The sequence below is a fragment of the Carassius carassius genome, chromosome 36 (assembly GCF_963082965.1).
Source record: "Carassius carassius chromosome 36, fCarCar2.1, whole genome shotgun sequence".
In the NCBI taxonomy this organism is placed as follows: domain Eukaryota; kingdom Metazoa; phylum Chordata; class Actinopteri; order Cypriniformes; family Cyprinidae; genus Carassius; species Carassius carassius.
Window position 1 is genome coordinate 709,404 of NC_081790.1, and position 14,666 is coordinate 724,069.

A 14,666-nucleotide genomic window follows, 5' to 3' on the forward strand; every position below is an offset into this window, starting at 1 on the left:
GGACACTGCTCTGCTTGGAGAGATAAGGGAGAAATTGTAAGCCTGCCTTTATCATTTTGTAAATGCGCTGGTTAAAATATTAAACAAGTCTACTAGCACCAAACCTGGTCACTTTCTTCCTCCCACTATGAACATTATTACAAGGAACTACAGCTTTCTAAAGAAAAATAATGCAATGCACATAACTCTCAGTATAATATCAGATTTCAGCATCAATTTTACATTTGGTATCCGCATATATGATTATTATCTCACCTCATTTCTAAGTGTCTCTGAATCATCAGAATGAATCATTGCTGGTCTGTCTGAATCACGAGAAACTAGACAATTAAACCACAAACACAGGTATAGTTGTTAAATCTGATGAAGCAACTGATCTTTACACACACACACACATATATATATATATATATATATATATATATATATATATATATATATATATATATAAGAAAAAGATAAAGATAAACCCTCATTCATAAATTGATTCCTGAATGAAGATGAAACAGATATTGTTTTAAACATCATAAATACTCACAGTTTGGTTTGCCGCTATTAATGCTGCTCCGTCTGATTAATCTCAAGGACTTTTTCTTTCTTGATTGATCAGATTGTCCCTTGTCTTCTTTGTTTGCCATTTTTCTTGATGTTTAATGCTCCTGTAGTTTGTGATGCTCCACAGATCTTCTGCAATGCATTAATTTCTCTTACATTATACCTCTGGAAAAATGTATGGTGATAGAATTTAGTGTAAAATTTTATATTTTTTTTATGAATGTTGCACAATATAGATTTCAGTATCGTCATAACATAAAGATAAATGTAAAATTAAATTTGACAAAACTCCTAACAATTAAAGATAAAAGTGTTTTAATCACCTTAAGATGAGCTGAAAAGGGTTTTTATCCACTGCAGCTTTGAGATCTACTGTTGTTGTGACTGAGATTGAAAGCTTTCAGTTTTAGAGTGACGCCCAAATGGGTAAGGCACCGAAACAAAGAAAATCTGTTTTCAAATTTAGTCGCTTTTTTTTTTCTTTCTTTTTTTTTTTTCAAACATGCCATTTCCCCTGGTGCTATTTACATGATGAGAAAATTATTCACCATTTATTTTCAAATCAAGGTGAAGATATTCCCTTTTTTTGGTACTTTTTAAAAACATTTTGTGCTTACAAATGTCAGAGCTTTGATCACATCAGAACAGTCTTATCAGTAACCGGTGAAGAAGGTAATGTTAAGAATTTACATTTATTTACATATAAATAGTGAACAGTGTATATTTTGCAGTTCTTAAAGCTTGTGTTTTATTTTTGAACAGCGTCAGTTCAGGATTAAATCAATAATCTCAGTGCTGGAATGCTCTCTCTAAAGATGTAGACGATTACAGACTGACAGAGAGATCTGAGAGACAAACAACAAAGTCACAAGTCAGAACATGATGTGGGTTTGCATTAAGGCACTTCACATTCAGGCTCAGACACGTTTACGTTCAAAACATGAAATCAGATGAGTCCTTAAAGTATGTTTTTATTTTTATAGCCTTATTCAACAATTTTTTCCCCAACAATCCTCAATTGAAAGAAAAATGTTTTAAATATTTTAGTAGCTTTAAATTACATTAGATTTATATAATTTATATAAATTAGAATGTACAGATCGAAGAATTTACATTATGTACAAAATGCTGGTACACTTATACTTTAAAATATATCAGTATACTAACAAGAAAAACACAAACACAGAGTCAAAAATAAATAAATTTAAGATGAGTAGAAAAAACAGCAACAACAGAAATAGAGGGATTAATATGGAAGCAAAATAATGACTTATGTCTTTGAAACAAAAAAGCATGCTGAATAGCACTAACTGAAAAATAATGCATTGAATTAACAGTTCTTGCATTTTAATGCCTTGAATTTCCAGGGCTTGCATTGTTAGGTCCTGAAATTTTATATAGTTGTTCATTTAAGCTGTGAATATTTCAATTAAAAATATTTCACACACCTTTTCATAATTAAAAAATCAATCATTCATATTCACGTTCCAGAATTCACTTCCAAAATATTAAATCGGTTAAAAATACGATGTATAATATTCAACAGGCAAATTTCGATCGGTTTTATTTCACTTTCCAAATTCGCTTCCACAAATTCAGTGGTTAAAATTCGGCAGATAATTCGCCCTTCCACATCCGGGAGCTGCAGGAATAGCAGTAGAGCACAGAGGCATGATCTCTATCTACTGTCAGTCGCTCACCAGCAGGTGGTGCAAGCGGCTGTTAAATAAGGCCAAAGCAACAGGTGGATTAAGTAATACAGTTACAAAAACTGATCTGCAGAAATTAAGCAAGCGCTAGGTAGAAGTTTTGATTATCGGGGCATGTGGAAAAGCTGATTGTGCGTATGTTTATTTCAACCTCTTTTCTGTTACCAAGTAAGCAGCATTCAAAGGAGATTATTATGGTGTTTTACCCAACGCTGAATTACAGAACTAACATTACATCTAAGGAAGACATATATTGCTTTCGGTTGTTTAGTTTGCCTAACTTTGTGTCATGGCTTGTGCGTCGCTGTGCTGTAATACTGGGGATCCCCTCACGTCACACTCCAGGATTCCCCAATGACGAGTAACGCTTCTCAATCAATTAATACTTTGATATAAGACCTCAGATCTCAGAATAGATTTTATTGATGATTATGCAAACTATATACAGGCAAGCAAATGGGATCAAAAAGAATCCAATGCGCTGCATTTTCTTTATAATTGATTTCCATTACCACTGGTCTATAAAGTCGACAGTCACACAAGGATATCAATACCATGATTAGTTTTAACAATATGCAACCAATTTATATTAACATAAAAAAATGAGTTAAAAACAATCTAGGTATATTCTGAAAATGTAAACTGAAGAAATTATTGACGTGCTACCGCACCCAAGGGACCGTCTGACAATTCCACTGACTGGGTTAAAAGGTCCAATGTGTTTTAATTAAAATTCTAAATAACACAGTCAAATTTTTAATCTTGTATTTCTCATAGTGATTTTCTACAGGTGAGATTTTGCCAATACCTCCCTTCATATATTTACAGTATACAATCATTTACATATTAAAGATCCCTGGAAAGGGTTTTCATGTTCCAACAGTTGTAGTACATTGCTAGATACAAGACTGACTTACTAGGGATGGGCGTTTTCCACAAATATCACATTAGACTATTTGAGCTCACAAAAAAAAAAGAATATTCGAATATTCGTTTATTTAAATTAAGTTTAATGAGTCAGACATTTTTCAGCAACATTTGTTTTCGTCATTTTGAACAAGCTTACACACAATAAGCTTGAACATTACACATCGTGTTTTGTAGCTGAAAACCTTTAACAATGCGTGCAAACAAATAAAAGTACCGATTAAAAGCAAAAAAATAATAATAAGTGAACAAAGAAAAAACGTAAAGCAGCCTGCAGCAATTAGGCTATTGTACACTTAACTTTTAAACTGTCAGCAAATCTTTTTTTCTATTGTTTCAAATGTTCTTGTTAAGAAATACGGGCATGTAAACATGATTGGGGGAAAGTCGGCTCCTTAGTCTGTTAACAATAAGGCCAGCCGCGGAGAAAACGCGCTCTGACGCACAGACGTTGTCGGGACTCACAATAACGCTGTGCTAAGCGAATACGTTTTGTGAAGCGCTTCGTGTTTTCGTTTCACCATTGAATGGGATCCTCATCTGGTGGAATACATGGAATACATGGCTCCAGCAAGAACTGTTCCCACTCGTCTCGGCTGGACTCTCTGTAATCATCGCTGAAGTACTGGCTCAGCCTTTTCCTTCGAGTTATTGCATCCTCTTCATCGTTGGTGACAGCGGCTGCATCCGCACCACTTGCATCAAGGAAAATGTTCTGATAATGTTCAAATAAAGTTTTTTTTCTTAATTCTCTTATGTTTTCATCGAGAAACCTGAGATGTTTGTGCCGAGGGTCTAGGGCAGACGCGAGAAGAGGAGTTTTCACTGTATTCTCCAAGTTAGCGGTGTTTATTCGTTGCATGAGAGATGCTGCAACAATGTTCTTGAATTTGGTCACTTTCTGTGACTCTCCACGGCATATTTGAAGTACTGTAGAAGACCGCAGTTCTTAGGGGGCGTTCACATATCGCGTCTTTTGCATGCTCAAGGTTGTTATTTCCAATGTAGGCGCGCGGTATGCACGCTCATAATGGAAGCGACGAGGTCGCGATGCGCACGCGGTGCGACGCGCCCGTTTTTTCCAGGCGCGTCCGAACAGCATCGAGTTAAAAACATCTCAAGCGCAACGCATGTCATGTGACAAGAACCAAACATTCAGCTTCATCCTTTCCCGTAACAACGTTGAAAGCTCAGCCAAGATGAAGGAACTGCTGATCATAGCTGCTTACTTGGTAACAGAAAAGAGGTTGAAATAAACATACGCACAATCAGCTTTTCCACATGCCCCGATAATCAAACATTCTACTTAGCGCTTGCTTAATTTCTGCAGATCAGTTTTTGTAACTGTATTACTTAATCCACCTGTTGCTTTGGCCTTATTTAACAGCCGCTTGCACCACCTGCTGGTGAGCGACTGACAGTAGATAGAGATCATGCCTCTGTGCTCTACTGCTATTCCTGCAGCTCCCGGATGTGGAAGGGCGAATTATCTGCCGAATTTTAACCACTGAATTTGTGGAAGCGAATTTGGAAAGTGAAATAAAACGGACCGAAATTTGCCTGTTGAATATTATACATCGTATTTTTAACCGATTTAATATTTTGGAAGTGAATTCTGGAACGTGAATATGAATGATTGATTTTTTAATTATGAAAAGGTGTGTGAAATATTTTTAATTGAAATATTCACAGCTTAAATGAACAACTATATAAAATTTCAGGACCTAACAATGCAAGCCCTGGAAATTCAAGGCATTAAAATGCAAGAACTGTTAATTCAATGCATTATTTTTCAGTTAGTGCTATTCAGCATGCTTTTTTTGTTTCAAAGACATAAGTCATTATTTTGCTTCCATAGATTAAACATTAAACAGAAAAGTGCAGCTGTAGATGTCCAGATGAACGTGGCTTTTGTCAGTTCCTCTTTTTGATTTCAGTATTTTTGCATTTTGCGGTTTCTCGGTTTATTGGTTTGAACAACAGGTGACTCCGCAGATGTTGACAATGACTGCTGTTAAGAACTGATTAAAAGACAAATGTTTAAATTCTAATCAAGAGTAATGAGGAAAAGGATACAAACACTCCCCACATTTATAGATTCAGTCACAAGTTAATCATGTTGTGAAAACAGAAATCAGACTGTTGAGGAAAAGTATATTTAGAACAGATGGAGACATGACTCATGAAATGAATTATGCGGGTGGAAATGAAATGTATGAGCCATTATGAGAAACGTAACATATTTAGCATGGTGTAAGAATTACAGAACCTCAGATGATTTGATCTTCTGAGACATACAGTAGACACACAGTGCATTAACATACAGACATCTGTTCTCACATCTCACTGAGAGAAAATGTGGGAAAACACCTCTCACCCCCGTCCTTCCTATCATTGCTAAATGAATAAATGTAAATGTAATGTAATGCATGTCTCTCAGGATGTCATTTATCAGTCCCTGAAAAACAGCTGGAGCGTTTACGAGACCGAAAGGTAGGACCCGATATTCAAAGTGCCCTAACGGAGTGTTAAATGCCATCTTCCACTCATCCCATTCGTGGGATCGGGTTCGTTCATCTACAGATCGTGATACTCCTCTGGCAACCCCATCAAATCACCAGGCTCCTCCCGTGAAATAGAGACAGAGGAAACTACAGACATTAAACATTCCACATGACAAGAGACATTCCAAGAGAGGATGGTATTCTTTGACCAATTAATAGAGGGATTATGTTGAACTAGCCAGGGGTGGCCTAAAACTACAGGAGTGAAAGGAGACTGAAATATTAGGAAAGAAATGGTCTCGTTATGATTACCAGAGAGAGTGAGGGTGAAAGGTAGAGTCTCACGCTGAATCCTGGGGAGAAAACTACCGTCCAAAGCGAACAGGGCCGTGGGAACCTCTAAATCCTTGAGAGGAATATCATGTTCTCGAGCCCAGCTCTCATCCATAAAACAGCCCTCCTCCCCAGAGTCTATCAATGCACTGCAGGTATCTGATGAGCCGGACCAGCGGAGATGGACCGACAAAGTACTGCAGGATCTTGAAGGAGAGACCAGAGGAGTCGCGCTCACCAGTAGCTCTCCTCTCACTGGCGAGCTCTGGCTTTTTTCTGGGCAGGAGGTAACAAAATGAGCAGCAGAACCACAATACAGACAGAGGCGGTTAGTGACTCTCCGTTCCTTTAGCCAAAATGCGGATGCCCCCCAGCTGCATGGGCTCTGAGACTGGGCCGGCGGAAGAAGGTGGTAGTGAAGCGGCGAGGGGAGCCACGGAGAACACGGGCTCCCTTCCACAAACTCTGCGACGAAGATTAAACCGTCTCTCTATGCGGATAGCGAGTTCCATCAAAGGGTCCACACTGGAAGGAACTTCTCGGGAAAGAATCTCATCCTTTACCTCCGTGCAGAGACTCTCCAGAAAGCACGCGAGTAAAGCTGGTCGGTTCCAGTCCCAGGAGGCAGCAAGAGTCCGACACTCAATGGAGTAATCTGTAACGGATCGGTTTCCCTGACACAAAGATGACAAAAACTAAATCACACTGAGTGTGAAACGAGCGGCATTTGGTAGGCTCACCAGCGTAGCACGGTGGGTTATTGATTCGGGGTTCAGGAGATTCAGGAGCCCTGGAGGCGACCGGTGGATCGAGGCGAAGATGATGTAACTGTCATGAGAGATCGGAGACTTGAGCATCCAGGGTCTCAACGGCATGTCGAGCTGCAGACAACTCTTCCTCTTGTCTGCCTAACATCTCTCCCTGGACCTCGACAGCAGACTGCATTGGATTCGGAGTCGCTGAGTCCATACTTGGTCAGATTCTTCTGTTAGGAAGGTTATAGAGGACCCAAATGGGATTCAACAAAAATAGAGTCTTTAATGTAAACTCATGAAATCAACAATGTAGCAACCCGCAGAGAGGGCGATAAAAAACAAAACCGAAATAACTGCAGATAACTTGAAAAAAGTCTCTTGGCAGCAGTCTGGGTCTGTAGTGATAGCTGCGACAGGCCGCAGGTATCTCAAAGTGGACGTGGGCAACGGGCAGACAGTGATGGATGGTTCTCTCTCGGCGTCAGGCAAACTGGACAGAATACAAATATGAAGACGATAAACAGAGAACAGGAAGCGTTACCAGGCGGATCTCAACAGGACAAGACAGGACTAGAACGGAGACAAACAGGATAGTAGTCTGCTTCTTGCGAGAAAAACTCAAACGAGAATCTGACAAAGGAGGCAGCAAAAACAGAGGGATAAATAATCAGAGGGAAAAGGGAACAGGTGGGAAGAGTGTAAACGAGATAGTTAGAGAAGATTAAGAAACAGCTTGAGAAAGAGAAAGAGAAAGTAACCAATAAAGACCAGCAGAGGGAGACAGAGTAAAAAGAAACAACAGGAACAAGACATGACAAGACATAACATACAAAAAGTATTTTTTAAATCTTAAATGTACTTTAGTCTTGAAAGTAAAAGTACAAGTAAATGCAAAATGGTCATACAAAGCTTGAGTTTAGTTTTAACTCTTTCGTCCATTTAGTATTTTTGTGTAAGAATAAGAAGCACTTCATCTGTATTTAGTGTCTTTCATTCCAACATATGAAAACATTACTGGAACCTGCATCTGAAATGGCATTTAGCCAATAGTTTATGTCTCTCAGAGGAGACATGGACACATTTAAACTGCAGACACAGATGTATAAATAGCCTGATGTTTTGTTTTTAACATAAAACGTTGAATACTGATATTTGAAATAATTTAAAACATGAAAAAAATTCGAAATGTGAAATTAAAAACGCCAGTAGGTGACAATGTTAAATAGTGATTGATTGAGATTCAACCCATTTGTTCAAACAGCTGATTCATTCTTTAAGTGAACACGGTCCATTGCTGAGAGACGCAAAATAATGCTGTGATCGGTTTGGAACTGCTTTCGTTGGCAAAACGGAGTAAAAAAAATAAATAAATAAAAATTATGTCTAAAAGTCATTTATTGCTTTACTGAACTTGTATAAAATTATTAATATGTTTATGCATCTGCAGAAAAACGGTAATCTTTGTATGATATAGATTGTTAACTTTGCCTATACATTAAATTATATGAATATAAAAAGCATAGATTTGAAAAAGATTTGGTGATATAACCTACTTGATAACGTCAGATTGCACATAATTACAACAACACTTACCATTTTAATCGCAGACGATTCTGTTGCACACCCCTGACTCCACTTGAGTTGAAATGTTGCGCGTGCACTTGTTTGCACGTGAGCAAATGTGTTTTTATGAATCTAACTTGCAAACGCCAGACCACTGATTCATAAACCTGCTTTCCTGCAGTCTTTGTTCTTCTGACTATTTTGAAGTAAGTAACGATTATACTTAGGTGAAATGTATCGGAATAAAAGTAGCTATACATTATAATTAGGGAATGTAGTGGAGTAAACGTAAAAGTTGCCTGAAATATAAAAACTCAAGTAAAGTACATATACTCCCAAAAAATACTTAAGTACTGTAAGGAAGTATTTTTACTTCGTTACATTGAAAAGTGAAAGTGAAAGTGAAAGTGACGTGACATTCAGCCAAGTATGGTGAGCCATACTCAGAATTTGTGCTCTGCATTTAACCCATCCGAAGTGCACACACACAGAGCAGTGAACACACACACACACACACACACACTGTGAACACACACCCGGAGCAGTGTTCATCATTTATGCTGCGGCGCCCGGGGAGCAGTTGGGGGTTCAGTGCCTTGCTCAAGGGCACCTAAGTCGTGGTATTACAACACTGCTGGCTGCTAGAAATACATGTTTTGTTTTATTTCGATTTCTTCACTTTAAAATAAGGAGGAGGAGCATATTTTCCTGAAATAAAGGGGAGGAAAAAAGCCTAAAGTTCAGCTATTTGGAATAAATAAATTAAAAATCATTTCAGGGACATGGCAAATTACAGGCTAAGTTTTTTTTTTGTGCAATATAATGAAGGCTTTGTAAAACTCCATAGTCTTTTTAGCTTTTTTAACGACCTATTCCATCCATATTCCAAACCACTCATTTCCTATCATGTATGTTATGAAAGACGATCGAACCAATCAGAGTAGGCCTTGGGCGGGGCGACACGTGAAGCCCCGCCTCCATCTGCAGGCTGCAGTCGGGTGCTTCTCCATAGATGTGACCAAAAAAGGTGATTCTGATGATCACCTATAGAGGGAGACACGTCAATGTATTAAAAGCAGTTATGTCTTAAAAATGTTGTATATTGTAGGTAGGCTTTAAATATATTGTAAGCTTTATATGTTTTTTTAATTGTATTTCTTTGTCACTGTGTTAATTTATGTATTACAGATATTCAGTAGTAATACTCATACTTACTAAGTTTTATTTTTAGAAAAAAAAAACATTCAGTCAATGAGCAGCATGCCTTAATTTTATTTATTTTTCAGCCTGTCCATCTTTTAAAAGTGATTTACACGAATAAATATGATATGATATATTCAGATTCAGTCTCGAGTTCTCTGATTCACACATCTGAATTGAGCACAGGAGAGCAGTGTTGGGGAGTAACTAGTTACATGTAACGACGTTACGTAATTTAATTACAAAATAAATGTAACAGTAATCAGTTACAGTTACTAAGAAAAAATGAGTAATTAAATTACAGTTACTTATGAAAATTGTAACGATTACAAAGAGGATTACATTTGAATATTTACACACATCCACATACAGATTATTTCTTTCCCAAATTTAACTAAGACATATGGCCCATAATCTCCGAGACGCAGAAAACACATTCGTAGAATCCAGTCATAAAAATGGAATTCAGCCTATAACGCGGACGCAATATGCCACATTTTGGACGAATAAATCAAAAGTAGGTCAGTACACTTGAATCAAAACCCGATATGGACTGATGTCTGTGAATATTACGCCGCAAAAAGACTCAAAATGAATCCTGCACGTTCTGCGTGTCTGTGGAAATCAGGCGCTGACTGGACATCGGGAGAACCGGGACTATTCCCGGTGGCCTGGCAGACGATTTGGCCTTCTACATTAATATTGTTATTGTATAATTGCAGGCCGAATACACTAAAGCGATTATTTCCGAATCCGCCATTCGATAATTAAATTTCTAATAAATCATGAATCGGTTAGTCGTGACTGGCAATGGTTGGGCTCGCGCGCTCTCTGCGCCTCCGCCGAACGGTTTGGATCAGACTCTGAGTAATCAATGCGAGAGAGAGAGAGACCGGAGTGAACTGTGTAAGCGCACAGCTGGAGCAGAGAAGCGACACTTCTGTTCAGGGTTTCAGGTGCAGGTCAGTTTCATCTGTAAATATGCTAATGTAGTTTTGTCTTTGTTTACTTAGTCAAACAGCAGCAGCACATTGCTCGCAATCACTCAAAATACTGTATAAACGACGTCATTATTATCTTTTGTAATGTTCCAGTAGTAAGTTAGCAGACAAATCATCATATTTTATCATAGGTTTAGGGGGAGCTAGTGGATACAAAAACACAACCCTTAGGAAAATTAATGTAGCCTTTGGTATGGCACTAACCGTGGTTTAATTATGGAATTTGTAGTAAAAATAAATACAAGTGGTAATTCATTTGCCAAAAAAACAAAATTGCACTTACAAAACATGGTAAAAGTCAAATAAAAATCTTCAGTATTAAAGTCATGAGAGAGATGGATGGATAATGGAAGTGAAGGTGCAGTTCAGGAGAGAACTCTTAATTACGTTGCAAGTCCCCAACCTAAGGAGTTAAATCTTTTTCATGTCAGGTCCAAAAAAAAAAAATAGGGTTGTCCATGTAACAGAATGGGTTGTGGGTGTATGAGTGTGAGATTTCCCAGCCTATTTTTTTTCCCAGTCCGCCCCTCATGGAAATTAATCTCTAGAACAGTCACTTCATGAGCATTTTTTACTTATTTTGAGAAACTATCATCATATCATATACAAAGAGACAGCAGAGTTTCAAAAAGACACCAGGAGTTTCAGGAGATTAGTACACAAAATAGGACACATGCTTATTAGATAACCGTATTTGAGTTGATGTGTATGCTTTTATTTTTTTATTAACTATTTTTCCCCAAACCATTGTTAGATGCAGTTAGATGCCTGTAGTTATGCAAAGATTTGGTTTCAAAAACAGTATCTATAAACTATTTCTTTTGATTTTAAATCTGCTTTGAACTTCAGATCAATCTCTAAGTAAAGTCTGATTGTGTGGTGGATGTGTTCAAATGTGATCATCTTAATTTAAGTGATGAAGGATGGTGAAAGTCTGATAGTATTGAGCTCTACTGTAAGGTTAAACCTGCATGGTGTAAAATGGTTGAAGATGATTTACAGTTGCAAATTAACATTCATTAGAAATTTATAAAAGTAATCAAAATGTACTCAAAAGTAATTAGTTACATTACTTTATTAAAGTAATTAAAAAAGTTACACTACTATTACATTTTAAATAGGGTAACTTGTAATCTGTAACCTATTACATTTCCAAAGTAACCTTCCCAACACTGCAGGAGAGGATGATTCATATGATATGAACATTCATAATAACAGTGTTCCTGACACTAATATGTATTTAGATGTATGTATAATTATGTTCGAGGTCTGCAGTAGCTCAGTCCGTCCTCTAGATGAGTTTAGTGCTCATTTGGACTGACTTCTGATTGGCCCTTGAGAACAAAATTCTTTTCACTGTCACTTTGATCATGTTTTACTGTGTGATTCAAATTTCTTTCTTAGATCAGATGCTAGTTTCACAAATAAAAGTCTCACTGTCTGCTTTTGCAGCAGCAGAAATTTAGCACTTTTTTTGTACACAAAAGCAATCCATGCTTTTCTTGGGGAAGAAAGTAATTAAACAATATTTACAATGTTTTTAAACAGATTTTCAAGTTTCTGTATTTACTTTGTTGTTTGTCAGAAATAGGCTACTTAAATATTTAAAGATGTGATTGTGTCTCAGGTGTTGATCTACAGTAATACTGATGATCCACGGTGGAGAGTGATACTGTTACATGTCAGTCTGCTCAGAGAGAATATCATTCTGTGACCCAGTGTTTCTAGTGTTATCAAGTCTTCGGTTCTTAGGGACTTTCTTTAAGGCCATGTCACAGTTAGAGAAGAACCCTGGACTTTACTGTTAAAACAAACCTGTGCTTATCATTGATGAATCAAAGAATCAAAAAACACTTTTCAAGACAAGTTCTGATCAGTGATTAATAAATCAATTTAAAAATGTCTCTCATTCACTCTTGTTTGACCATTAACAGAGACAATACAGCAAAATTAAACATCAATTTTATTTTTCTAAGAAGTAGGGAGTTTACAGATTTATTGCAGTTATATTATTTCTAAATGTCACAACCCCCTTCTTATGTTTTAGGACTCTTGTTTTGTAATGTGTTGCTGTGCTCCTCCTGTGTTTTTGTGTTCTGATTACATATACCTCCCTTGTTAGTCATCCATAGTTACCTTCATTAGTTCCCATGACAATTCAGTAGCTCCATCCCCTCAGGAACGAATGATGGGAACAATGTTAACAAGGGAGGCTTCCATGCCATGTCATAATTAGTTTCCAGATAACAATAGCTCACTTTCTATTTAGAGCTGTTTGTGTCCTCGGATTGAATTACATTTTCTTTAGCACCACTATCAATGCCTCAATGAATATGCAGTATCAGGTAGCACAGGCAAGAGCTCTCAGAAAAGTCTCATCTTACAAGCTGTAACTTCCAGCTAAAGCTTTTTACATGTTTGAACCTCAAAAGTACAGTAATGTCAACATGGCATGGATGCACCTACAGAAAACACATATTTAGAAACGTACAGAAATAATTATTGTTTGTATTAAGTACAGTGAAAACTGTTGTGTTGATATTCGTTAATCATATATAATATAATATTTTTAGTATTTTATAACACTGAAATACCATCAAAGTAAAATATGCATTGTTTAATAAATGACTGAATATGTTAAGTATATTCTGCTGGTCCGGTGAAAGAAGCTGCTCCTGTCTGAAGAGAAAACACACTCTCAGAATTATAACACACTCATACAGTAACTGTCAGTGTAATACAGTACACATACAGTAACTGTCGGTATAATACAGCACACGTACAGTAACTGTCGTGTAATACAGTACACATACAGTAACTGTCGGTATAATACAGCACACATACAGTAACTGTCGGTGTAATACAGCACACATACAGTAACTGTCGGTGTAATACAGCACACGTACAGTAACTGTCGGTGTAATACAGCACACGTACAGTAACTGTCGTGTAATACAGTACACATACAGTAACTGTCGGTGTAATACAGCACACGTACAGTAACTGTCGGTGTAATACAGCACACGTACAGTAACTGTCGGTGTAATACAGCACACATACAGTAACTGTCGGTGTAATACAGCACACGTACAGTAACTGTCGTGTAATACAGTACACATACAGTAACTGTCGGTGTAATACAGCACACGTACAGTAACTGTCGGTGTAATACAGCACACGTACAGTAACTGTCGGTGTAATACAGCACATGTACAGTAACTGTCGGTGTAATACAGCACACATACAGTAACTGTCAGTATAATACAGCACACATACAGTAACTGTCAGTATAATACATTACATGTACAGTAACTGTCAGTGTAATACAGCACATGTACAGTAACTGTCAGTATAATACAGCACACATACAGTAACTGTCAGTATAATACAGCACATGTACAGTAACTGTCAGTGTAATACAGCACATGTACAGTAACTGTCGGTGTAATACAGCACATATACAGTAACTGTCGGTGTAATACAGCACACGTACAGTAACTGTCGTGTAATACAGCACACATACAGTAAATGTCAGTATAATACAGCACATGTACAGTAACTGTCAGTGTAATACAGCACACGTACAGTAACTGTCAGTATAATACAGCACACATACAGTAACTGTCAGTGTAATACAGCACACGTACAGTAACTGTCGGTGTAATACAGCACATATACAGTAACTGTCGGTGTAATACAGCACATGTACAGTAACTGTCAGTGTAATACAGCACATGTACAGTAACTGTCAGTGTAATACAGCACACGTACAGTAACTGTCGGTGTAATACAGCACATATACAGTAACTGTCAGTATAATACAGCACATGTACAGTAACTGTCAGTATAATACAGCACACATACAGTCGTGGCCAAAAGTTTTGAGAATTACATAAATATTAGTTTTCAAAAAGTTTGCTGCTAAACTGCTTTTAGATCTTTGTTTCAGTTGTTTCTGTGATGTACTGAAATATAATTACAAGCACTTCATACGTTTCAAAGGCTTTTATTGACAACTAAGTGACATTTATTCAAAGAGTCAGTATTTGCAGTGTTGGCCCTTCTTTTTCAGGACCTCTGCAATTCGACTGGGCATGCTCTCAATCAACTTCTGGGCCA

General features: G+C 37.3%; 1 long non-coding RNA gene across 1 annotated transcript; it reads right to left on the reverse strand.

Annotated features, from left to right (window-relative positions):
• Positions 1-8: 8 nt before the first annotated feature.
• On the reverse strand, positions 9-1,033 carry LOC132116604 (uncharacterized). Its single transcript, XR_009425648.1, has 3 exons — positions 879-1,033; positions 539-720; positions 9-320 (listed from the first exon to the last, which is right to left on the reverse strand). It is a non-coding gene; the product is annotated as an uncharacterized LOC132116604 (long non-coding RNA).
• Between the last annotated feature and the right edge of the window lie 13,633 nt (positions 1,034-14,666).